We start from the raw sequence: 24,524 nt of genomic DNA on the forward strand, positions 1-24,524 counted from the left end.
AAAAAAATCAATGAATGCAGACTACCTTCTTACACCATATTGAAGAATAAACGCAGACTGGATTAAATACTTGAAAGTGAGATTTGAAACCGTAAAAATTCTAGAAGAAAATAAAGGCAATAAATTTTCATATAAATATTTTTCATTCTGATATATCTATTTGGGCAACAGAAGCAAAAGAAAAACAAATGGGACTACATCCATCTAAAAAGTTGTTGCACAGCAAAGGAAACCACCAACAAAATGAAAAGACAACCCACTGAAGGGGAGAACATATTTGCCAATGATACATCTGATAAGGGTTTAATATCCAAAATTCATGAAGAACTTAAAAAACTCAACATCATAACAAAATTAAACAATCCAATTTAAAAATGAGCAAAGAACCTAAACAGACACTTCTCCAGCTAGGATCTGCAGATGATTATTACACAAATGAAAAGATGCTGAGCATCACTAATCATTACAGAAATGGAAATTAAAATCACAGTGAGGTATCACCTCACATCTGTCAGAATGGCTATCATCAATAAATCAATAAACATCAAGTGCTGGTGAATATGTGGAGAAAAGAGAACTCTCGTGCACTGTTGGTGGGAATGCAGATTGGTGCAACCACTGTGGAAAGTAGTATGAAGTTACCTCAAAAATTAAAAATAGAACTGCTTTATGACCTAACATTTCTACTTCTGAGAATATATCTGCAGAAACCTGAAACACTGATCGGAAAGGATATATGCAATGCTATGTTCACTGCAGCATTACTTACAATAGCGAAGATTTCACAGCAGCCCAAGTGCCCAGCAGCAGATAAGTGGAGAAAAGGCTGTGGTACATTAACACAACAGAATACGACTCACCCACACACGCAAAAAGGAAATGAAGGAAATCTTACCTTTTACAACAGCATGGATGGAGCCGGTGAGTATTATGCTAAGTGAAGTGAAGTAAGCCAGTCAGAGAAATACAAGTTCCTTACGGTTTCACTTATATGTGGGATCTAATGAACAAAACAAACTACAATCAAAATAGAAACAGACTCATAGGTGCAGAAACCTGACTGAATACTGTCAGAGGGGAGGAGGTTGGAGGACTAGGGGAAAAGTGAAGGGATTAAGCAAAGAAAAGACCTATAGACACAGACAACAGTTTGTGATTATCAGAGAGAGAGGGATGTGTGTAGAAGAGGGTTTAGGAAGGATAAATCGTGATGGAAGGAGACCTGACCTGGGGTAAGAGGGGAGGGCGGTGAGACACATAATTCAACATACAGGTGATGTATTACAGAACTGTATACCTGAAAGCTACATGATTTCATTACCAATCTCACCCCAATATATTCAATTTAGAAAAAGAGGCCATTGTGGCACATGCTACAACCTGGATGGACCCTGAAGACATGATGCTCAATGAAATAAGCCAGTCACAAAAGGACAAATAGTGTGTGATCCCACTCACATGCGGTCCCTAGAGCCATCAGAGTCATAGAGGTAAGATGGAGGGTACCAGTAATGGGGGAGTGGATGCAGAGTTGCTGTTTAGTGGGGACAGAGCTTCAGTTGGAGAAGATGAGAACAGTGATGGAGCCGATGGTGGTAAGGGCAGCACAACAATATGATTGTTAAGTTGTGTTAAGGACCACTTACCACCACTGGACTGTGCTCTGAAAAATAGTTAAAATGGTAAATTTCATTGTGTATATATTACTGTGATAATAATATACCAAAAAAAAAAAATAGAAGGCTCTGTCCTGGGTGTGGGAGAATCAGGTAGAGCTGTTTTCTATCGGCCCTACATGGGCGGTTGGGTCACTGTCAATATCCTGGTTGTGAGATTTTTATAAGATATTATTGAGGGAAACCAGGTCAGATTCCATGGGCTACCTCTGCATTATCTCTTATAAATAATGGAATCTACAATTATATTTTTAACAGGTTAAAAACTAAAAGGGGCGACAACCAGATTTGGCGTTCTTGCCCCAGGGAATCTGGTCCAGCAGGTCCAGTTGTGGTCAGGGCTGAGGATAAGGAATTGCCCACAGGAACTGGTGGTCAGTGGGATTGAGGGCCACCATCCAGACCAGTCACCTACACAGCTAAGTTCTCATCCCATCATGAAGCTTCCACAGCTTTTAATACAGCTGCTGTTTCTCAGCTACCTCTAATGCAATCACTCTGGGCAACAGCGCCTTCACTGTGCCACCTGGTTTTTTAAAGGAGCTTCAAACCTTTTAACCATATCACAAAACACAACGCAGGTAGTGCAAATCTCCCACAGTGACCCTCTGCTTCATTAAACCACATCCACCAAGTGACAAGGATGGGCCTTTTGTGCCATTCCAGGAATGCTGGGCCAGGGTCTCGTCAACAGAGCAGATTCACTTCTCGGTGTCTTGGTTGGGACCTGGGCCCAGGGCCCAGGAGTGACGCAACCCAAGGACAAGGATGAAGGAAGGCAGCATTGTCCGTGGAAGCAGGTGCCTTTTAATCATCTACAGATCTCAACTGTGGAAAAAATACCTATGCCCTGTTAAAGGTCAGGAAAGATAAATAATTTTTCTCTTTGTACTCAACAGAGTGGTGCTCAAAATGAACTAAAAATAATACCCTGTCTTCATATGCTCTCTCCTTCCATAGATGGCTCCAATTTTCCTGTCAACGTGAATGCGAGATGGAAGAAGTAATGCTGGTGGATGAAATCAACACATCCCTATTTTAAGGGGTGAAATGTAGATGAGAGACGGAGTGTCACTCATTAAAGGTTTGGTACTTTACTCTGTGGTCAAGTAGGGAGTTTGTCATTGTCCATCCAAACCTGTACCATTAGGGTAATAATGTAGGGCTGTCATGAAGGCCTTTTCAGTGTCTGTACCCCATAAAATCTTGCTCTTTTTGGTCCATGATGTGGGCCAGGGAGCCACCAATGCTCATGCTCTGCACGCAGTGACTCAGGGCTCCAGGGCTCCCCTGGCTTGTGGACTTAGCTGGCAATGAGCACAGCTCAATGGTGTAGAGGTCGGACAGACGAGTGGTGTCAGGATGGCCTGGGAGCAGCCACTCATGGCTATCCTTGCCTCTGGCCAGAGCTGATTCACATGGTGAGAGAGGCTCAGAAATGCAGAACAGCACAAACTCCTTGCTACTTGGCACACAGGGCAGCACACTCACCCTCTTGTTCCTTTACCTGTGCAGCCAGCCAACTCAGTCACCTTCAGGAAGAACATCCAGAAAGAATAATAAAATAAAAGTACCTCGTGCCAATCCACATAGCACTTCAAAGTACTAAGAGTAAAAAACGCACTGTCCATGCATTTCTACAGAAAGGCTACTTGCTGTCCAGACCCATATTCTTGCTCTTTTTTCTTCTTCTCAAAAGAAGGAAACACATCATTCTGGAGCCATCGAGACGGAGCAGACCAATGGCCAGCTGTCCACCCAATGATGTCAACCATGGTCTCAGAGAGAATAGTATCTGCGGACTCCAGAGAGAGCAGCAGTGGGCTGAGTGGGGAGAGAATTGAGAACCTGACCAGTGACCAGCACGGTGGTGAGCTGATTTGTCTTGAAGGCAGTGAGTCTTAGCACTGCTCTGTGCGCAGGACGGGAATGACTCAGAGAGGACTGGACCAGGGGCCTGTTGGAGCCAGAGTGGCGGCTGCCCTGGACCCTTCCCCCTTCTCTCCTGGCAGGGCCCTGGACTCCAAAGTATTGTGGTGACTCCTGATTATTTTTCTTCTTTTTCTCTAGCCAGTTTTCCCTGAAAACCATCCTGTTATATGAAGCTGCCAAACAGCTCCTGGGTGGAGAGGAGTGTAAGGTTCTGAGAGAACCAGAGCTTCTAGCAGAAGGACAAGGAAGGTGGCTGAAATCCAGGGAGAGAGGAGCTGTGGGTGAGATGGACCTGCACAGAGCACACCCTGGAGGCCAGGATAGGCTCTGCGCATGCTGATGCTGAGGTCACCCCCAGAGCTGCTGAGACACAAGTGACTCTGAACTTCATATGCTCCACAGCCTTACACAGGGGGCTCTCACCTCTGACACTCCGTGGTGGCAAGACAGACTGTGGAACCCGTCCAGCAGGGGCAGCACATCCATCACCAGCCTCATGTGAAGTCTAGAAGGAGAAAGGATCTGCATGTGAACAGGCACAGGGCTCAAGTGCAAGGGGCCAGGGCAGTAGAGCCCCAGCCTGCAGACCCACCACACCCTGCACTTTAGTTCCAAGTACAAGCTCTTTTTTGCAATAGTAACAATTGTAGATTTGACTTTGAAGAAAAAATAACCCAAATTACATTAGAGATTTCAATTTTGGTTTGTCACATCTTCAGTACATGTTAGCTGAACCCACTGTGGTAGTCATTTCACAATGTAGGCAAATCAAACCATCCTTTTGTCTGCCTTAAACTTATACAGTGGTGTATATTGATTATTTCTCAATAAAGCTGGGAAAAATAAACAGTGCCTTCATAAAAGGGAAAAAAGTGGTTATAGATGCAGTGGAATGAAAACACCATAACTAAGAGAAAACACATCAGGATACACACATAACAAATAGTATCATCTTGCCCTGGAGGTGTGCTCACTGGTTGAGCCTTGATCTATGAACCAGGAGGTCATACATGGAGTCCCTGTCAGAGTACGTGGGGCTCCATCCTTAGTAGGGGGCATGTAGGATGCAGGTGATGAATGATTCGTTCTCATCATTCATATTACTACTACCTCTCTCTCTCCCTCTCCTTTCCTCTCTGAAGTCAATACAACATATATTAATATAAATGAATTAATAGTATCACCTCAAAAAGGTATCTAGATATATAAATGTACGAAAGACAAAAGGAAATACTTTGAAATGTTGACAGTCGTTAACCTTGGATAGTGGAAAGAAGTGATTTCCTTTATACTATTCTTTTTAAAATTCTAATGATCCTATATTATTTTGATAATGAAAAAAATCTTCTAAAACACATTTAAGTAACTTTTTTTAGTGTAAAACGCATTTTGCATCCATGTTCAGTGACCATCCACTTATCTTTGAGAAGCTTAAAAAGTGCTTTGGGTTGTGAAATATCCTTTAAATGCATTCTTGCACTCCAACAGCTCCTGAATGAGAACACTGGGATTTGGGGATGCTGGGTCTGCTTGGAAAAAATAATGGGTAGGGGTTAGAGGCACGGTAGGGGATGGGACGGGTCAGCAACCCTGAAGAGAGGCTCTTAGGCAGGATGCCTCAGGGTCCACAGCTCAGGCTGTATTTGAAGAATTCCTCATTAGAAGGCTGATATCTACAGTAAGGTTTCAGATTTGATAAACTTCAGACATGAGCCACAGTAACTTTTTTAAAAACGGTTTTTGCCGTTCTTATTGCAAATCCATATATATAAAAGGCTAATGTGCTAAGGATTCCACCACCTGACCACTCGCTATGAAGAGCACTGACCACCAGGGGCAGACGTTCAATACTGGAGCTGCTGTGACCTGAACTGGCCCTTTACAGAGGAAGGGCACTGCGCACCCAGAGTCCACAAGCAACACTCCGCTTTTCCCAAGTGGGACACGGGCCCCGCCATGAACCCATGGCACAAAGCCCACAGGCCAGCCCAGCACAGAAATGGTGGCTGTGGGCACCAGGTAATGATGTCACATAGTAATGCCAGGCTTCCTCTCCCTAGCGACTAGCCTCCTTGGAGTTTCTTCACCCACTTGCTTTATAGCCAGGTGCAAACATTTTACACTTTAACCAAATGTCTTTGAAGTGTTTTCATGTGCCTCATCTCATTTGATCCTCACTGAAGTCCTGGAATAGGTAGAGAGGAGACTCGGTAGAATCCTGTTTTCATTTCATTAGCCAGAAAATGAAGATTTAGAATGTTTTAAAAATTGACCCAACTAAAAAGAAGCAAGAAATGGTAGAGCCTGAACATGACTTCAGGTTTTCTCACTGCACGGAATAGAGTCAAACGGGGCTATAGTTAAATATTTCTCCCTTTGTTATCTCTGCATGATCCACAATAATAATCTGCTTTCATATTGGTATTTATGCTGTTTTGCTGTCAATATCCTGAAAAAGAAATTGGGGCACTTCACCAAGCTGGAAAAAGTTTACCTAATCAGAAAGCAGGTCTAAGTAAGCAAGTATCTATATATCTATATCTATATCTCTATCTCTATCTCTATCTATATCTATATCTATCTATCTATCTATCCATCTATCTATCTATCTCACTGGCGCCAGTTGCATGTGTTTCAATCTGTCATGGTTGATCGTGAATTTGGTATACACTTCTATTATTGAGAAAGGGCAAATAGTGATCTTACAATATTTCATCTAATTAATTTCCTTTCAGTGTGCACCAATTCATGCACTGGGACTCTAGTAATTAAATAATACTATCAAGACTCCTAAGAGAAACATATGTATACAGGAAAGATTTTTAAAGGATTCAGATCTCCTAAGTCACAGCTCTATGGTTCTAACCTCAACTGGGTCTACAGAGGCTGACAGGAAAAACAGAATGAGCACTTGCCCTGGGTTCTCATTTGATCTCTGCTATTAATAGCTTGTGGTCTTGGGGATTTCACTTACCCTTTCGGGGTCTCCTAGCTGCATCTATAGGATGAGGGTAAAATTAGACCTCTTAAATAAGGTTTCTACAAACGCTTCAAAAAATAATTGTAGGTTCAGATTTCTACAATGTTCCTAAATATCTCAGCAATAATAAACTTTCCCTTGTTTTAAACTTTGTGGTACAAAACTTCACAAAAATGTAAACACAGTTTTATAATACTACTCATTTCAAAAATATACAATCTCTATAAACCTTATCCTATAACATTTTGGTAGATACTATTAAACATTTCTTAGTAACTGTACTATAACCCAAATTAGTAAATTTAGCATTATCTTTTTAAAACATCAATTGCATATTCCTTGTATTGGTGTGAAAAGGCTCAGAAAATACAGATGTGTTGAGCACCATATGTCACTTTTATCAAAATTCAACAAGTAACTTCCCAGGTATGGAAAACTTCAGCTGAAGCCAATTTTGGGGGTGTAAAAATCAACTCCTGTAAACATCAAATTAAAATGTGGCTGTATTTTCTGCCTTAAAAATTAAAAAAAACATAAGAGTTGTTATTTAACTCACTCAAATGGTTTGTGAAGCTGAAATACTTCCATGTAGGGTCTGCCCCATCCTGACATTAGTTTAGTGCAAGGACTGAGAGCCACACGTCACCTGTTCTCCCCAGTGAGGAAGGGAGCTGTGTGTGAATCATTCCTGCCACTAAGCCCCTTGCACAGTCAGCTGCTAGGCAGCAAGGATGCCAGCCTCAGCTCACAGGTGGGAGGAGTGCTGCCATCTCTCTCAGAACACTTCCAAACTCCAAGCCTGAGAAGGACAGGCCCTACCAGCCAAGACCCAGTCCGGCCACTGCTGGGCTCTAAGTAAAGACTGACGATTGTCTCTACCTCTTATTTCTTCTGAGACCAAACCAAACAACCTCCCACCCAACCACCCAACCAACCACAATTTAATCATCATCCTTGCACTGAAGCCACTGCTGAATAAAAACCAAGTTGTATATGGGCTCACGTGGTGACTACCCTCCAAGACACATATTCCTAGGCCTGGAATAAGCTCTGCCCCTGCCCATTCCCTTCCCTCAGCTCGATTCTCCAACTTCCCCTGCTCACCCCCCCTGCCCCCCACACACACCCTATTTGACCAGGTAGTTAACTTTCTGGGGACTACAGATCCGTCTTGTCCCCTGGCTTGAGACACAAGCCCTGGAGAAGCAGGACCCCTCACTGCCTGGCTTAATAGACAGGGGGCCCTGCTGGGGTCTGGCTGGAACTCTGTCCCCAGCTGCCTCCTGTCAGCTCAGCAGCCACCACTCCTCCAGGTCCAGGGAGCACATGCAACCTGCCCCACAATGACAGGGGACCAGCCCCGCACAGGGAAGGCGCCCAAACTGGGGCTATTGGTCTCTCACTGGGGCTCTTGGTCCCAGGTGGCGACTTGATGGAGCCTCTCCACTCTCCTGGTTTCTCCCAGGAACCAGGGGCTGCCCAAGTCCCATTCTTCGGGAAAGTGACTCCTTGGCTGCCCCCAGAGATCAAGGCCCAGGGGAACCCCAATCCTCCAAGCGTTTTAAATACCTGACAAGCCCAAGTTCACCCTTGGAATGAGCCCTTCCCACCCACAACAGCCACTACCCCATGGGACACTCCAAGTCCCAGCACCTGGGACAGCCATGGGCAAACTATGGCCCGCGGGCTAGATTTGGCCCTTTGGAAATAATAAAACTGGAAAAAAAAAAGACCGCACCCTTTTATTGAATGATGTTTACTTGGAATTTACATTAGTTCACACAAACACTCCATCCATGCTTTTCTTACAGCCTGCCAAGAACCCATTGTGGCCCTCAAGTCAAAAAGTTTGCCCACCCCTGTTCTAGAGACAACTGTCTTTCCAGCTCACTTGAGTGCAGAAGGTCAGGAGACCAGGATGTCTCCCTGTTGCTTCCCATTCTTCAGAAGCTCTGGCAAGAAGAAACCCCAGGGCCAGAGATGTTTCTGTTGCTGGGGAAACAGGCGCAAGCGCCACCACCATTACCCCTCGCCCTCTGGCAGGAGGCACACACAGGTAACCAAGGGCAGGCCCTTTCAGCTCACACTTGGGCGCCAACTGGGGGTCACACCTGGGGAGCCCCACACCTCTTACCCCTCATCCCAGGAGTGTGTGTGTGTGTGTGTGTGTGTGTGCGCCCGGGATGGTGAGGGGAAGAAAGCAGGGGATGAGGGATGCTCAACCTGGGCTAAGGAGCAGGTTGGTAAGTGTCAGAAGCCTGGAGGGTGTTGGAGGGTGTATCTTGTTCACTGCCCAGGTCATGGCTCACAGGAAGGGAATTTGAGTGCTGGGGTCAGAGCTCTGCTACCCACTTGTTAAATCGCAGGGGTGCCCAAGGGGTCATCAACTTCACTCCCTGCCTAGAGGTCTTTGCAGATGCCCCTCTCTGCCTGATCTGGGGAGCAGAATGGGTGGTGGGCATCTTCCCCACTGGTAATGTCCGGGGCCCCTGATGCCTCCTGGCCCGGTAGGGGCTCTGTCTTTGCAGAGCTCCAACAAGGGCAGCGTCAAGGAGCTGGCTGACAGGTTCACTTATGCCCTCAACGGGTACAAACGACAAGTGCGTCAGGACAGGGAAACCGTCCAGTGCCAAACTGAGGTGAGCGCTGGCCCACACCCAGAACCCTGATGTGACTGGGGTGGGACCAGAAGTCAGACTCAAATCTGGGGCCTCAAAGTTCTCACAGGCCCACTCCCAAAGTGATCTTTACCTTCAATCCTCCCGACCAGCTCCCTGGTAGGGGAGAAAAGCAGTCTTTCTTCCTGTGTTCTTGGGATCAGAGAGAAAGCATCTGTTGATGTCTTTGCCTCATGCTCCTTTCAACTGATGAAATCCCTGCCCAAAGTATCCTGTGGACCAGCCCCAGCCCGACTGTCCTTGTAGACCTTCTCCAAGCCTTACACATCATCCCACTTGATAGTGCTGTGTATTGAAAAAAAATAGGGTAGGGGGAAGCAGGGGTGGGGGTTAGGGGTGTAGGAAGGGATAAAGGGCTTGATTACTTTTCTCTGCAACCTATCACCTCACAGAGGACGACAAACCATTGCAGTGCGGCCAGCTCAGGAGCTGTGGCCTAACCCAACTCCATATCATCCCAACAAGGACAGAGTTTTCCTCAGTCATTCAGGCTTTCACTGTGGCTACAGCTTGACACAAATCGATTCTTGCAAGCTCAGCAGGGCTGCCAGGTACATCCTCACTGTCCTCATAGGCTAGGTCTGCCATGACACAGGACCACAGATTGGGTGGAAGGTTCCTGATGCCTCCTGGCTCAGTACCCACTCTGTCTTTGCAGAGCTCCAAGGAAGACATCATTGAGGTGCTGGCTCATGGACCCGACTACACCACCTACGGGGTCAGGGTGCAGGTGCACCAGGCTGACGACACAGACCAGTGCCTCTCTGAGGGGAGAGCTGGCCTCGAGGGTCTCTACACCCAAAACCCCAACACAACCTGGCAGTGCCCAGAACCCACACTCAAATCTGGGGACTCCACAGATACCCTCCCAGGACTCTCCCTAGTGTCCCACTGGCCCAAGACAAAGAAATGAGGACCCCCCGCCCCCGTCCAGCTACATGGGACGGTAAAGACACGCTCCTCACATATTTGTAGCAATATCAGAGAGAGAAATGTCGTGTGAACTGTGTCCTGTCCCTCATCTTGCCATGGCCATGGTACCAGCTTTCCTGGGGGGAATCACCCCCACATCTCCACGCTGGCCTTCTGCAGAGCCCAACGGTTCCTGGACGAGCTTCTATCTAGGTGAGCATACACTCGTGACTCTGCCCACTGCTAGCTGTGAGGCATGAAAATGTCACCACATCTTCCCGAGTCTCAGGATGCTCCTCTGCAAAGTGGGCTGCTGGGGGGGAAACCTCATAGCACTGCTGTGGGGACAAGCCAGGGCAGGTCTCACCTGCTCCCTGGCTCTGCAGACAGGGTAGCTGGATGTGCGGCAGTTGTTGTTGGCAATTCTTTCACTCTGTCCCACGGAAAGAACTCTGACACACCCATCAGTGGCCTGTGGCATCAGAGGTTGGAAAAGCACATGCAAAGCAACCTGCTAAGCAGTGTGAGATTTCACCTAGCCGGTCCTGGTCCTTGGTGTAACCACACTGGGGATTTCTGGGGAGAGCAGGGGCCCAGGTCCACTCAGATGTGGCATGCTTCTGGTTGGAGTTTCTTTACTCGACAATGTGCACGCACTTTTGGAGACACTTAGCCTGACTCAAGGAATGAAGCAGACACAATCCCTGGGCCTCAGTTCTGGGCATTGGGTCCAGCAGTCACGCTGTCCATGATTCACAGCTCGTGTCCACCATCCATCAGGGCTGATGCGATCAGAGTGATTTTTCCATCTGGATGCACACCTGTTTAGAATGACCGGGCTGACACATCGCAGGACCAAGTCATAAAGTGAGTGGTCTCCGGGTCCAGAAGGAGGGCCCTCAGAGTCAGCATCGTGGGGACTGTGGTGGGTGGGGGGTGGAGAGTGCCTGGAAGAACCTTAATCTTATACATCATCTGATTCCCAAGAAAGGCCTGGGCTCTGGAGTCTTCTATTCCAGGAGGATAGGAGTCAAAGACGACAGTGGGTGGGGTCCCGGGCCTTGTAGACCCAGAGGGGACGCAGTGCTGAGTGGTCCCTCACAGTCCCCTCCCCACCACAAACCCACCCAGCTCTGCCTGCCCCTCTTCATATCCATCTCCCCTGACCACGGTGGCCAGGCTCAGAACAGGACTGTGGTGAGCAGGCTGCTCACAAGCCTGTCTCAGTCCTCAGCCCAGATGCCCAGGGCCTGGAGGGTGAGGGTGGGCAGTGCACTGGACCTTCAGGTGAGCTGCCAGTGGGAAGAAGAGTCTCACACAGACTCCGTGTTGAACCAGCTGAATCCCACAACTGCTACAACCATGACAGCCACACAAGGGCCGGGGTTACCATGGGGCTCTCCCATGGGTGGTCTTGGGAGACCTGCACAGATGCTCAGATCTAAACAAGTGTGCCATGGGAGGGCAGACTGGAAGGAAAGACTAGGACTCAGAATCTGCTGCCCACCTGCCTCTCCCCAGGGCCTTTGCTGCGATGGTGGGGACCTGGCTGGACCATGTCCAGGGTTTGGGGCAGCCCCTTCCTTCCGCCTGCTTCGAGGTAGAGCAGGCCTTGGTGCCCGTCAATTCCCCTGCCCAAACCTGGTGGGCCACACCCAAAATCTATGGTTGGCGCTGCAGCACCTTGAGCCCACCGAGGCAACTCAACAAGGTGAGGCGGAATGATCATCTGGGCAGATCATCGGGGGAGGGCAGGCTCATGGGCTGGAGTTCCCTTAAAGGCGGTGGCATCTTTCCTGTCTGCACTAAGTCACAGGAAAGCCAGGAGTGTGAGTCAATGTGTCTCTTTCTCCTGCTCCAGGTCCACGACCAGAGCTCCAGAGCTCTCCGGAGGCAGAGGAAGGGCCCGCTCAGGGGCCAGAGCCTGGTCCAACGAGAGGCCCTGCCCTGGCCAGGCCTGGCTCGAGGCAGTACCTGAAGCCATTATGGAGCCAGCTACTGGCTGCCCTGGAAGCCTTCTCTCGTGCTATCAGAAGAGTTCTAGGCGATTATCTTAAATAATTCAGAGGAATACATCCCAACTGTACATTTATAATAGTAAATAAGGATAATTTCTAAAAGTACCTACCTATTTATGTAGACTATTTCCCATTAAGTTAAATACTCCTTTTGAATAAATAAGGTTGTTCATTAAAAACACGTGTAGACCATGTCTTCTCACGTACATATACATAATTCCACACACACACACACACACACACACACACACACACACACGTACACATATATGGTGACATGGAAGGTGCTCACTGTATAATACAGTTTTAAAATAAGTTTTGAAACATTTAATTTCTTCTGATAACTACGTATACACTGATAAAATGGGGAAATAAAACCTGGAAATATATACACCAGAATGTTCACACTGGTGAACTGTCAGTAGTGAAACACTAGAAGTGACAGTTTCTTCTCATTTTGCTTCATGTATAGGTTCTGGTTGACACAAGGATCATACCTCCAAGATATAGATAGACAGTAGACAGAGGAAGGGAGAGGCAGAGAACACAGATGAGAGGTGCACCACCCGCCACCTGCACACCCCGACATGGAACTGACCGCAAAACCCTGCCATGTGCCCTCCCTGGGAACTGATCCGGAAACTTTCAGTGCAAGGGGAGATGCCAATCCAATGAGCCCCATCAGCTGGGGTTAGACTCAGTATATATTTTAACAATACACTTTGATTGATTTCAGGGCGGGACAAAGGGCGAGACAGAAACGTAAACCATGAGAGAGAAGCATTGATCGGTTTCCTCCTTCACGACCCCTATTGGTGATCCAGTCTGCACCCCGGGCCTGTGCCCTGACCCGGAATCAAACCAACTGTGCACTCCTGCCTGCTTCACAGGCGGACGCTCCACCACCGTGCAGCACTGGCCAGAGTAAATCATATCTTTCTAAACTTTCCCAAGTGCCAATTTGTATCTTGAAATGGTCTCAGGAAAGGAAAAATTACTTATTGGGGGGCATTGTACTTCCCTCGCGGTTTAGCTGCATTTGCTATTTGGCCAGAAACAACCAGCAGACTAGCTCTCAACCATACTTAAAATCACTAGGGATAGCAAGAGCATTGCTTTGGTTGCAACAGGAGTAACTCAAAACAACTCCCTCCACTAAACACTTCCTGAATCATTTCCCTTCCTCCATGAGCCCAGTATTTAACTCACCAGTCAAACTCAGCTTAGGGAGAGGCAATGGTTCCACTGGAACAGGACGGTACGGAAACAAGGTACACAGCCCTGGTTCTACCCGAGGGGCCATAGTTCACTGACACCACCACTGGAACAATCTATAATTAAAATGAAAACCACCATGTCAGAAAATTCTAAGCAGAAAAGGACAAAGGAATGCCACTGGTGAGTATTTCAAAAGGAGGCACGCTGTGCAAGAGGGATCCATTCAGTGCTGTGGCCCAATCATCCAAAGCTCATCGTTCTCATGTGAGCAGTACTCTTTCTCTGAGGGGAGACACATTTCCTTTCTTTCATTTCATATTTGCTTTCAAGGCAAACCAGCTGGTCAATACACCAAGCCAACACTCCTCAGGTATCCAACAAGAGTAACCTAAATGTCTCAGTGAATTTTAAGTTTTACTAAATTTGAATTGGAAAAAAAAGTTTCATTTTACAGTGATAATGTGGCTGCCGGGCTGGTGTGGCTCAGTACTTGATCGTGGACCCCAGAACCAAGAGATCCCCGTTTCATTCCCAGTCAGGGCCCGTACCGGGGTTGCGCGCTAGGAGCTATGGGCCTGATGATGCTCTCTCATCATTGATGTTTCTCTCTCCCCTTCCCCAGCCTCCTCACCACCCCCACCCCCACCCCCTGCTCTCTCTGTTACTTTTCCCTTCCTCTTTCTGAGATCAATAAAAACATATATGTTTAACCAGTTCTATGTGGATAATATGGACCCTATCAGATTGGGTCCTCAAAACACTAGGAAACCTTTGTGAAACAGTCATCCCTTAATCTTCGGGACACCTTTCCTCCACAGGTCCACACAGAAGAAATGTACGGGGCCCTTAGTGATCACAGTAGAAACAGGAAGCTCTCCATCCGACACGTCCCCACTGCCCTTCCCCTCACCACCTCCTCCTGGGCTGAGGCACCTCCTTCGGGAGCACTTTGACACTAAACTGCCCCATGTCCCTTGCAATTTGGCCCGTTCTGCCCAAGGGTTCACGCAAGAGTCTCATAGTTGATTTCTGAGACACTAAGTTTCTCCCTGATATAAAGCACAATAGCGAGGAGAGGATTTTTTTCCTCTCGTTGATGCTGGGAGCCTACCCTGACATCACTGAGCAGCTGACTTCAATATTGGATCCACCTACCTGTGGACTTGTTCTTTTGTGAGAAAGACAAGTCCCTACTGTGAGCTTCATCACTATTCTGCTGCTTATAATTCTCAGCTGCCACACTGAATGAGATCCTTAAAACCCCTGAGGGTGGACAAGGTTGTAGCATTTCATGGTATTGCAAAACAACAACAACAAACACGAAAACAAAAACAAGAACGATGGGAGCAGAGAGCAGGACAGGGGAAAGATGGGAGATGCCGGAAAGTACACCAGCCTTCCACCGATTCCAGAGGGAGACGTCGGGATACAGGGCATGGCACAGCTCTAAGCTGGGCTGGCAGAGTGTGATGCCAATGAGGATCTCAAAGTGTGACCACAGAAAAAAGGTGAGGCAGAGACAACACTGCAAAAGAAGCTAAGGTCGGATCATGGACGGCCTGGACGGACACGCTAAGGATTTGGGACTCATTTCTAAAGGCCATAGGAGACCACTGGCAGTTTTCAGAAGAGACATGATCATATTGACATTTTCAAAAGATCCTTCGGTCTGCCCGTAGAGAATACTTAGGGACCTGGCGATACTAGAGGTTGACAGGTCACAGAGCACACATGGGATCAGGAGGCACCGAAGTCAATGTGGCTTAGTACTCTTGCTGTTAACCTTGATGGCTTCACACTGGAATCATCGTATCAGGAAGGTCAAGGTGGAAATCTATCCCACTCACGGGACTTGACAGCTTATGTCTAGAAGTTATAATAAAGTAGCAGGATATGCCGTATCTTTTCTCAGACCAAAACTCTCTCAGAACAAAGTGGACAACTGACCAAATCCAAGATTTACTAAAGTGGTAAGGAAAAGGGTGTGGACTCAGCTTCCGGACAGAACAACAGGTCAGTGGCACAGACAGAGACGCACACACAGAGAGAAAGCGAGAGAGAGGCTGAGAGGAAGGAAGGGACCTCAAGAATGAGAGTACAAGACAAGTGACACGACCTGACACCCCATCAACTGGGCTGTCCTCTATGTTGTTTAGAAGCGAGTTTATAACATAGAGTCCAAACATAACCGAAATACAAGCAAATTTCACCATACTGTTCACAAAACCTTTAATGACACAGATGCTTACCTTGATCAAGTGTGCATACTTCTTCAGTTGTTCTGAAAAGCACTGTGTAATCCTTGCAGTAATGACCTAAGTAAAACTCCATTTTTAAGTCCCTACAACAACAAGAACATATAAAATACAAATAACTAGGAAGGTATTCCAATATTTACCCCCAACAGTTAGCATTCATCAATAGAACTTTCCCATTTAAAAACATACTTATGAGAAAAAAGATAATCAAATCCAGAGCCCCTTTATTCTATTTCTGGACTTTCCTGTGCCCAGTATTGTAAGTGCAACCTCAACTACTTTTGCTAGACAGATGTTGTGCAGGTGAAACTACTGTAAAAACACTGTGATCTCAGTTCTCTTCCATTACCTATTGGCTGTTGATCTTGAACAAACCCATCTCTAGAGCCTCAATATTTTCTTCCAGAAAATGGGGAAATACCAGTTAATTCACTGTGAAGTTTTAAAACTAAATAAAATATGTGAAAAATACCAGAGCCCATGATTAGGGTTGGAAATCATTTCATTATAAAACAGTTTTCATGATAGTAATGATTTGTCCTAAGAGAAATAAAAAAAAAAATTAAAAGTGCCATGTCTCAGAATACAACTTCTTTATCTCAAGGAAGATCACAAAAATTAGAAAATGTGCTGTAATATTAACTCAGATGTTGGTATTTTTATTCCATTCCATTTTAGTATCAAGGGTCACAATACCCAAGTGTGTGGCCTTTAGCATTCAGTGTTAGACAGAGTGCTGGCCAGGCTGTGAGAGTGCAGTGTCAGCACCATTTAAACGCAGATCCACCAGGAACCTGGGAGACACAGAAGGCGACAGCACAGGTGCAGCAGAGAGCCCACAGCGAACCCAGCGTCATGGTCTTGGAAACACACTCTGACAGGTTTTCTCATCACTAATGGGGGTCAGGATTCCCTGGCCTTGTTGACAGTTTATGTAGCTAAACTGCAATTCTCTGAACTGTAAGCACTACTAGAATGTAGGTATTGTTACAGCATAGCAGGTATTGTTATAGAGCTTCCACCACAGTGCAGGCAGTCAGCCTGTCAACATGAAATGCACTGGGTCACCCCCAGGGTTTACCATGTTTCCCGGCTTCCTGCTGATCTTAGGACAAAGATGACTCACAAGCCCTTACATAGCCAGTATCTTCAAACAATTCTGTGTTTTGCAAAAAATGCTCTGGGTTCCTAAGGCCAACGTCTGAGTCTCCTGAGCACTCCTGGAAGTTTTCACTCTACACACAGTATTTACCTTGCCAACTGAACAAGGGGCGTCAACAAGTGAATGAATTCCTTCTCCCATCAGAGTATTCCATTTAGGCTCCTCAGAGACCCACTGAAGAAGGAAAAAGATTGCAGGCATGTGAGAGAAGTGTAGAAGAATCCAGACTAAGATTCTGTGACAAGTCTTCATCCTTCATCTGAGAAACTTTCCAAAGGATTCAGACATAAAGATCTGTTCAAAAGGTGAGACTCAACCTTCTGGTGGTGGTCTGAATTCAGTAAATACTCCCAATCCCGAGAAGAAGAAACAGATATTGATTTTTTAAATCATGCCTCCTTGTAATTAGGGGGGTGGGAGTGATCAAGGAGGGGTCGATGAGGGGAGAAGGAGACATATGTAATACTTTAAACCAGTGTTAAACTCAACCTTCCTAATGCCGCGACCCTTTAATATAGTTCCTCATGTTATGTTGACCCCCAATTTCACTGTTACAAATGGAACATAATTAAAGCATAGTGATTAATCACAAAAACAATATGTAATTATATATGTCTTTTCCCATGGTATTAGGCGACCCCTGTGAAAGGGTCATTCGACCCCTAAAGGGCTCACGACCCACAGGTTGAGAACCTATGCTTTAAACAATAAAAAAATTCAATTAAAGCAATTCAAGTTCCATTTTCACATTAAGTTGATCTAAGAATATGAAAAAAAAAAATCACAATGCTGGCCCAGCAGGTGTGGCTCAGTGGTTGAGCATCAATCCATGAACCAAGAGGTCATGGTTCAATTCCTGACCAGGGCACATGCCCAGGTTTCTGGTTTTATACCCAGGAGGGAGTGCAGGAGGCAGCCAACTGATGATTCTCTCTCATCAAGGATATTTCTATCTCTCTCCCTCTCCATTCCTGTCCCTGAAATCAATTAAAACATTTTAAAAATTAAGTAATCACAATGCTGGAAAATGAAAGGAATATCAAAACACCTAAATGACTTTAGTGATCTTCTAAATCCTCTGTTGTCATTTCCAGTCTCCAAAGCACTTTCTCCATGAGATTTGAGGCTCTTTGTTGTCATTTCCACAGTCTCCACAGCACCTTCTATGGAAAGAGATGTGGACTCTTCCTTTAATGAATAATATAAAAATGCTTAGACAAAACCACCATTATTCATTTTGTTTTGAACAACAAAAAAAAAGAGGTATACATTTGGAATCAAAAAGTTCAATAAAATTCCAAAAAGAAATTATTGTAGGCTTTTTCAGACTTACCCTGTGATATGATAAATGCCTAAAATTAAAACAAAATGCTTATCTAAGAATTGCATCTAAATAATAGCCTATTAACAAATCATATCTAAATAAGAATTGTGGTGAGCTAGAAGGGGACAATAAAAAAGGGGGGACATCTATAATACTTTCAAAAGGAAAGATTTTAAAAATAAATAAATAAATAATTATGACATATAGCTATATACTATCTTCTCACCAGCTCAACACATGCACCATGGGAACTAAAAAAGGTAAAATAAAATTAAACAAATTAATGATAAATATTATAAGATAAAGTATGTGTGTAAATAAATTTTAAGAAAAGAGTAGACAAAAATTTAAAAATCTACTAGCTAGAAGCCTTGCCACAAAAGTGACCTCAAACCGTGGCTCAACCTGTATTGACCTTATGTCCTTTATAAAACTAAAGATTACCAGAAGAGCTATTCATAACCTACAGGTTTCTTAATGATCTTATCATTCTTAGACAGGCAGAAAAAAATCTTTAGAAAAACTAAACTTTCCCTTTCATCTTGCAAAACATAAACTAGGAAATGCCATTCAACTTTCACTAGCATGCCTAACAATCACTTACTTGAAATTATTTAATGGTATTTTATGGGTTTTTTAATTGTGGTTAAATAGACATAACGTAAAATTTACCATTTTAACCATTTCGTGGTGTACAAATTCAGTACCATTAAATACATTCATTCATAAAGTTGTGTAACCTCAATGCTATCCATTTCCAGAACTTTTCCATTATCCCAAACAGAAACTGCCAATTCAACAACTCCCCGTTTCTCCCTCCCTCAGCTTCTATTATATTTTCTGTCCTTATGAATTTACCTATTCGAAGCAAAGTACCCCATGAAGGTGGAATTATACAGTATTTATGTTATGTTGGGTATAACATCCTCAAGGTTCATCCATGTTGTAGCACATCTCAGAATTTCCTTCATTTTAAAGGCTAAATATTTCATTGTAGGCATATACCACGTATTGTATATCCAGTCATCTCTCCATACACACTGGGGTTGTTTCCAATTTCAACTATTGTGAATAATGCTGCTATGAACACTGGTGTTCGACTGAGTCCCCGCTTTCAAATCTTTTCTTTTTATTTCAACATTTTTTATTAAGGAATTACATATGTCCTTATCCCCCCATTGCCCCCCACCCCACTCCCGTTCATGACCTCAATTCCCTGGGCCTGTGTCCATTGGTTATGCTTATATGCATGTATACAAGTCCTTTGGTTGACCTCGATCCCTTACTCCCACCCTCGCCTACCTTCCCTCTGAGGTTTGAGCATCTGATCGATGCTTCTGTCTTTTGTGTATATATAATCAAAAGGGGAATTGTTGGATCATATGGTGATTCTAGGTTTAACTCCCCACCCCCTCGCCAATTGATCTTGAAATTTATTGTTGAAATTATTATAGATGTCCCTTTCTATCCCCCATTCATCCCCTCCACCCTGCCTAGGTTTAATATTTTGAGAAACAGCAAATGGTTTCCCATAGTGGCATTTTTTACTTTTCCACCAGTAATCACAGGGTTCCAGTTTCAACATCCTCACTTATTTTTTTCATTGTTTAATAAATCAGTCATCTCACTAGGTATGACATGGTATCTCACTGTGGTTTTGATTTGCATTTGCCTAATGATTAAACATGCTGAGCACTGTTTCATGTGCTCATTGGCCATGTACATATCTTTAGAGAAATGTCCGTTCAAGCCCTCTGTCCAGTTTTAAATTGAATTGTCTGATCTGTGGTTGTTGAATTTAGCAAAAACCGGCATTAGAGCTGCACTCCCACCTGAAATGTCCCAAATCTACGCTGTACCTATTATTGACTCAGCTTCCTTTTATGAAATCCCATCCTCCCAGTCTCTAAAAGCAGAGAGTACTTTATTTTATTTTTATTTTTTAAATCTACATTGTTGAAAGTATTACATAGGTCCTCCTTTCCCCACATTAATCTCTTCCGGGCCACTCCCATCCCCTCCCCACCCCAATAGTATTTTCATACTCTCCCTTACTCCTGATGTCTCAGGACTTGCACATTCCCTCAGCTCTGTCTCTCATTTCTGTCTTCTCTCTTCAGAGCCAATCTTTTTCCCCTGAACTATCATAGAACAGTATCCTTGACAACAGTCTCTCTACTCTCCAGCCAATCCTACACATCCTACACATTGCCACCAAAGTCATATCTTCTCAAAATACAGAACTGAAGATGTACTTTCCATTTTAACATCCTTGACAGGCTCCTTCTGTGTACAGTTTAAATTTCAAGTTCCCAGGTACAAACAAGGCCCTTCAGTTTGGATCCACTCAGCACCTGCAAGCATCTCTCCACAACCAAACCTTGTGTACATCCATTCTGAACTTAAAAACATCATGTTTTTCCATAAATAGTTTGGCTGATTCGCTCTGCCTAGAATGCCCTTCTTTTACCAACTTCCAGTTCAATCAGCAACTTCTTTGAGAAATCCTTCCTTCAGAGCCAGTCCCCTGACTCTCACCACACTGTGGACACACAGGTATTATGTGGCATTTTAATTTATCTGCATACAGCATTTTAGTTATCTGTTTATTTGTTCAACTAAATCTGAGTCACATACACCTGGTATTGATTCCTAACCAAAATATAAAATATCTTCCCGCATATAGTAAGAAGACTAAAGAACAATATGTTTTCCAGACCAAAAGGACTGAAATTAAAAATCTTATTGTTCTATTTACAAGCAGTCTTAAGATAACGGAGACAAAAGAGACAATTCATCTCACTGCACATCCATGGAATCTAGTAATCATGCAATCATCCTTTGGAGAATTTAAGATGGAAACATAGAAGCAAAGAATGAGTTTGATCCCGGCCAGCATGGCTCTGTGGTGCATCGACCAATGAACCAGGAGGTCACAGTTTGATTCCAGGTCAGGGCATATGTTTGAGTTGCAGCCTCGATCCCCGGGAGGCAGCCAATCAATGATTCTCTCTCATCATTGATGTTTCTATCTCTCTCTCCCTCTCTCTTCCTCTCTGGAAAATAAAAATACATATTAAAAAAAAACAAACCCTTGTTGGATATCATCATGCCACTTTCACAACTATACTAACCATATGGTTACGGGGGGGCAGGGGGGGCGGAAATATCATCAAAATGGTCACTGGGGCCCTTGCTGGTTTGGCTCAGTGGATAGAGCATTAGGTGTAGACTGAAGGGTCCCAGGTTCGATTCCAGTCAAGGGCACATGCCCAGGTTCCGGGATCAATCCCCAGTAGGGGGCGTGCAGGAGGCAGCCGATCAATGATTCTCTCTCATCATTGATGTTTCTATCTTTCTATCTCTCTCCCTTCCTCTCTGAAATCAATAAAAATATATTTTTAAAAAAATGGTCACTGGCTTCAACACTCCTGGACAGAAATGCTTTTACACATGCCCTCAAGTTTAGGAATAATTCAGTTTATCGTTCCCAGTATATTGTTAGAAGGGTACAATGTTCATCAGGAAACAGTAAATGAGGGAAAACTCAAAAAGGCAATGTCCAGGTACCAAGATTGCAGTGCTTACCACTAAGGAATTTAACATTAGTCAAAAAGTCTTGAAATCTCTTGTCAATAGCCCAATAATTAATTCAACTGCTATAGATATATTCTCCCCCACCCGAAAACTTTTTATTCTAAAAATATTCAGTAAGAAAAGTTGAAATAATACAGTGAACACCTGTTTCATCTAAATCTAACAGTTGTTAAGGCCTAGCCGGTTTGGGCCAGTGGATAGAGCATCGGCCTGCGGACTGGTCCTGGGTTTGATTCCAGTCCAGGTCACATACCCAGGTTGCGGGCTCAGTCCCCAGTAGTGGGCATGCAGGAGGCAGCCGATCAATGATTCTCTTCTTACCATTGATGTTACTGATGTTTCTCTCTCTCTCTCTCCCTCTCCCTTCCTCCCTAAAATCAATAAAAAATGTTTTAAAAATAAACAAATAAATCTAACAGTGGTTACCAATATGCCATATCTGCTTATGTGCATGTGAGGGATTTGACTGGGGGATGATGACTACCTGAAAATCCCCCACATCATGACTTCATCATGCATTTCCCCAAAATAAATATTCTCTCCTATACACCACAAAACCATCATCTTGCCTAAGAAAAAATTTTTCTAACATCACCTAATATTCAGTCCATTTGCAACTTTTTCAAATTTTCCCCAAAATGTTTTTTTAAGACAATTTTCTAGAACCAGGACTCAATCAAAGTTCATTCAAAATGGTGCAAAATATATTGCATTTGGTGATGTCCTTTAGTCTCTTTTAACCTACAATAGGCCCCACCTTTTTCCCCCTCCATGCCTCTTTTTTTTTTTTTTTTGCTTTCTACTACTGTTCTTTTTTTTATTAATTAAACCTTTATTGTTCAGATTATTACTTTTGTTCCTCTTTTTTCCCAACATAACTCCCCTCTACCCTGTTCCCACCCCACCCACTTCCCTCACTCCCCATCCACTGTCCTCATCCAGAGGTGTGCGATTTTTGTCCAGTCTCTTCCCACATCCCCCTCACCCCTTTGCCCCCCAAGAATAGCCAGTCCACTCCCTTTCTATGCCCCTGATTCTATTATAATCACCAGTTCATTCTGGTCATCAGATTAGTCACTTGATTTTCAGATTCACTTGTTGATAGATGTGTATTTGGTGTTCAAAATTTGTATCTTTACCTTTTTCTTCTTCTTCCTCTTCTTAAAGGATACCTTTCAGCATTTCATATAATACTGGTTTGGTGGTGATGAACTCCTTTAGCTTTTCCTTATCTGTGAAGCTCTTTATCTGACCTTCAATTCTGAATGATAGCTTTGCTGGATAAAGTAATCTTGGTTGTAGGTTCTTGGCATTCATCACTTTGAATATTTCTTGCCACTCCCTTCTGGCCTGCAAAGTTTCTGTTGAGAAATCAGCTGACAGTCGTATGGGCACTCCCTTGTAGGTAACTGACTGTCTTTCTCTTGCCGCTTTTAAGATTCTCTCTTTGTATTTTATTCTTGGCATTTTAATTGTGATGTGTCTTGGTGTGGTCCTCTTTGGATTCCTTTTGTTTGGGCTTCTCTGCGCTTCCTGGACTTGTAAGTCTATTTCTTTCACCAGGTAGAGGAAGTTTTCTGTCATTATTTCTTCAAATAGGTTTTCAATATCTTGTTCTCTCTCTTCTTCTGGCACCCCTATAATTCGGATGTTGGTACGCTTGAAGGTGTCCCAGAGGCTCCTTACACTATCTTCGTATTTTTGGATTCTTTTTTCATTTTGCTTTTCTGGTTGGATGTTTTTTGCTTCTTCATATTTCAAATCGTGGACTTGATTCTTGCAATCAAGGCTAGAGAGTCTGCTGTTGGGAGTCTGTATAATATTCTTTATTTCAGTCAGTGTATGCTTAATTTCTAGTTGGTCCTTTATCACAACCTCGAGGGTCTCATTAGATTTCTTATAGATCTCATTAAGTTTATCGGCAGTTTCTAGAAAATTCTTGAAAAACCTTAAAAGTGTGGTTTTGAACTCTATATCCAGTAGTTTGCTTTCCTCCATTTCTGTCATTTGTGTCCTTCTTCTTTGTCTCCGCATTTTTATGCTTCCCTGTGTTGATAAAGTGGTTTTCTGTGCTGAGTGTCCACTAGGGCCCAGTGGTTCAGCCTCCCCAATTACCTGAGGAGGAGACTCCTGGTGCACCCCCTTGTGGTCTTTGTGCACACTCTTGTTGTAGTTAAGCCTTGATTGTTGCAGTTATCACTGGGAGGAATTGACCTCCAGGCCAATTGGCTGTGAGTATCAGCTGTGTCTGCAGTGGGAGAACTTCTGTGCTGGACACACTCCTCTGGGGCAAGACTTGCTTCAATGGGGCTTTGGTGCTCACTGAGTCTGCCCCCTGAGTGTGTCCTTTATGGTTCCACGGAGCTGCAAACTGGATGGTTCCACTCTTACCTCTGGGTTTCCTGGCTCCTGGATCTCTAGGGAGGTGCTAATCTAGCCTTTGCCTGATGCTATACAGCAAAATCTTCCCTGCAGGGCTTAGGCGGGGCGGGTCCCACGGGATCAACAGGGTGGGGCTAGCAGTTATGGCTGCTCTCAGTCCAGCCCTCAGAGGCTCTGCTTCTCAATGTCCTGGTAATCGCTGCAAGCACCTCGGAGAGAAAGCTGCCCTCGAGTTCTGACCTATGCCAGACAGTCCCGCTTCTCCCGTATGAGTCTGGGTCCCTAGAGACTTGCCTGGAACCGGAGCTCAGAGCCTGAGACTACCTCCTGATTGAAAACGACAACCATGCCCTCAGCCGCCAGCCCGCTCCGCATTAACCTCCGCAC

The sequence above is a fragment of the Myotis nattereri genome, assembly GCF_964212035.1.
Source record: "Myotis nattereri genome assembly, chromosome: 10".
Lineage (NCBI taxonomy): Eukaryota > Metazoa > Chordata > Mammalia > Chiroptera > Vespertilionidae > Myotis > Myotis nattereri.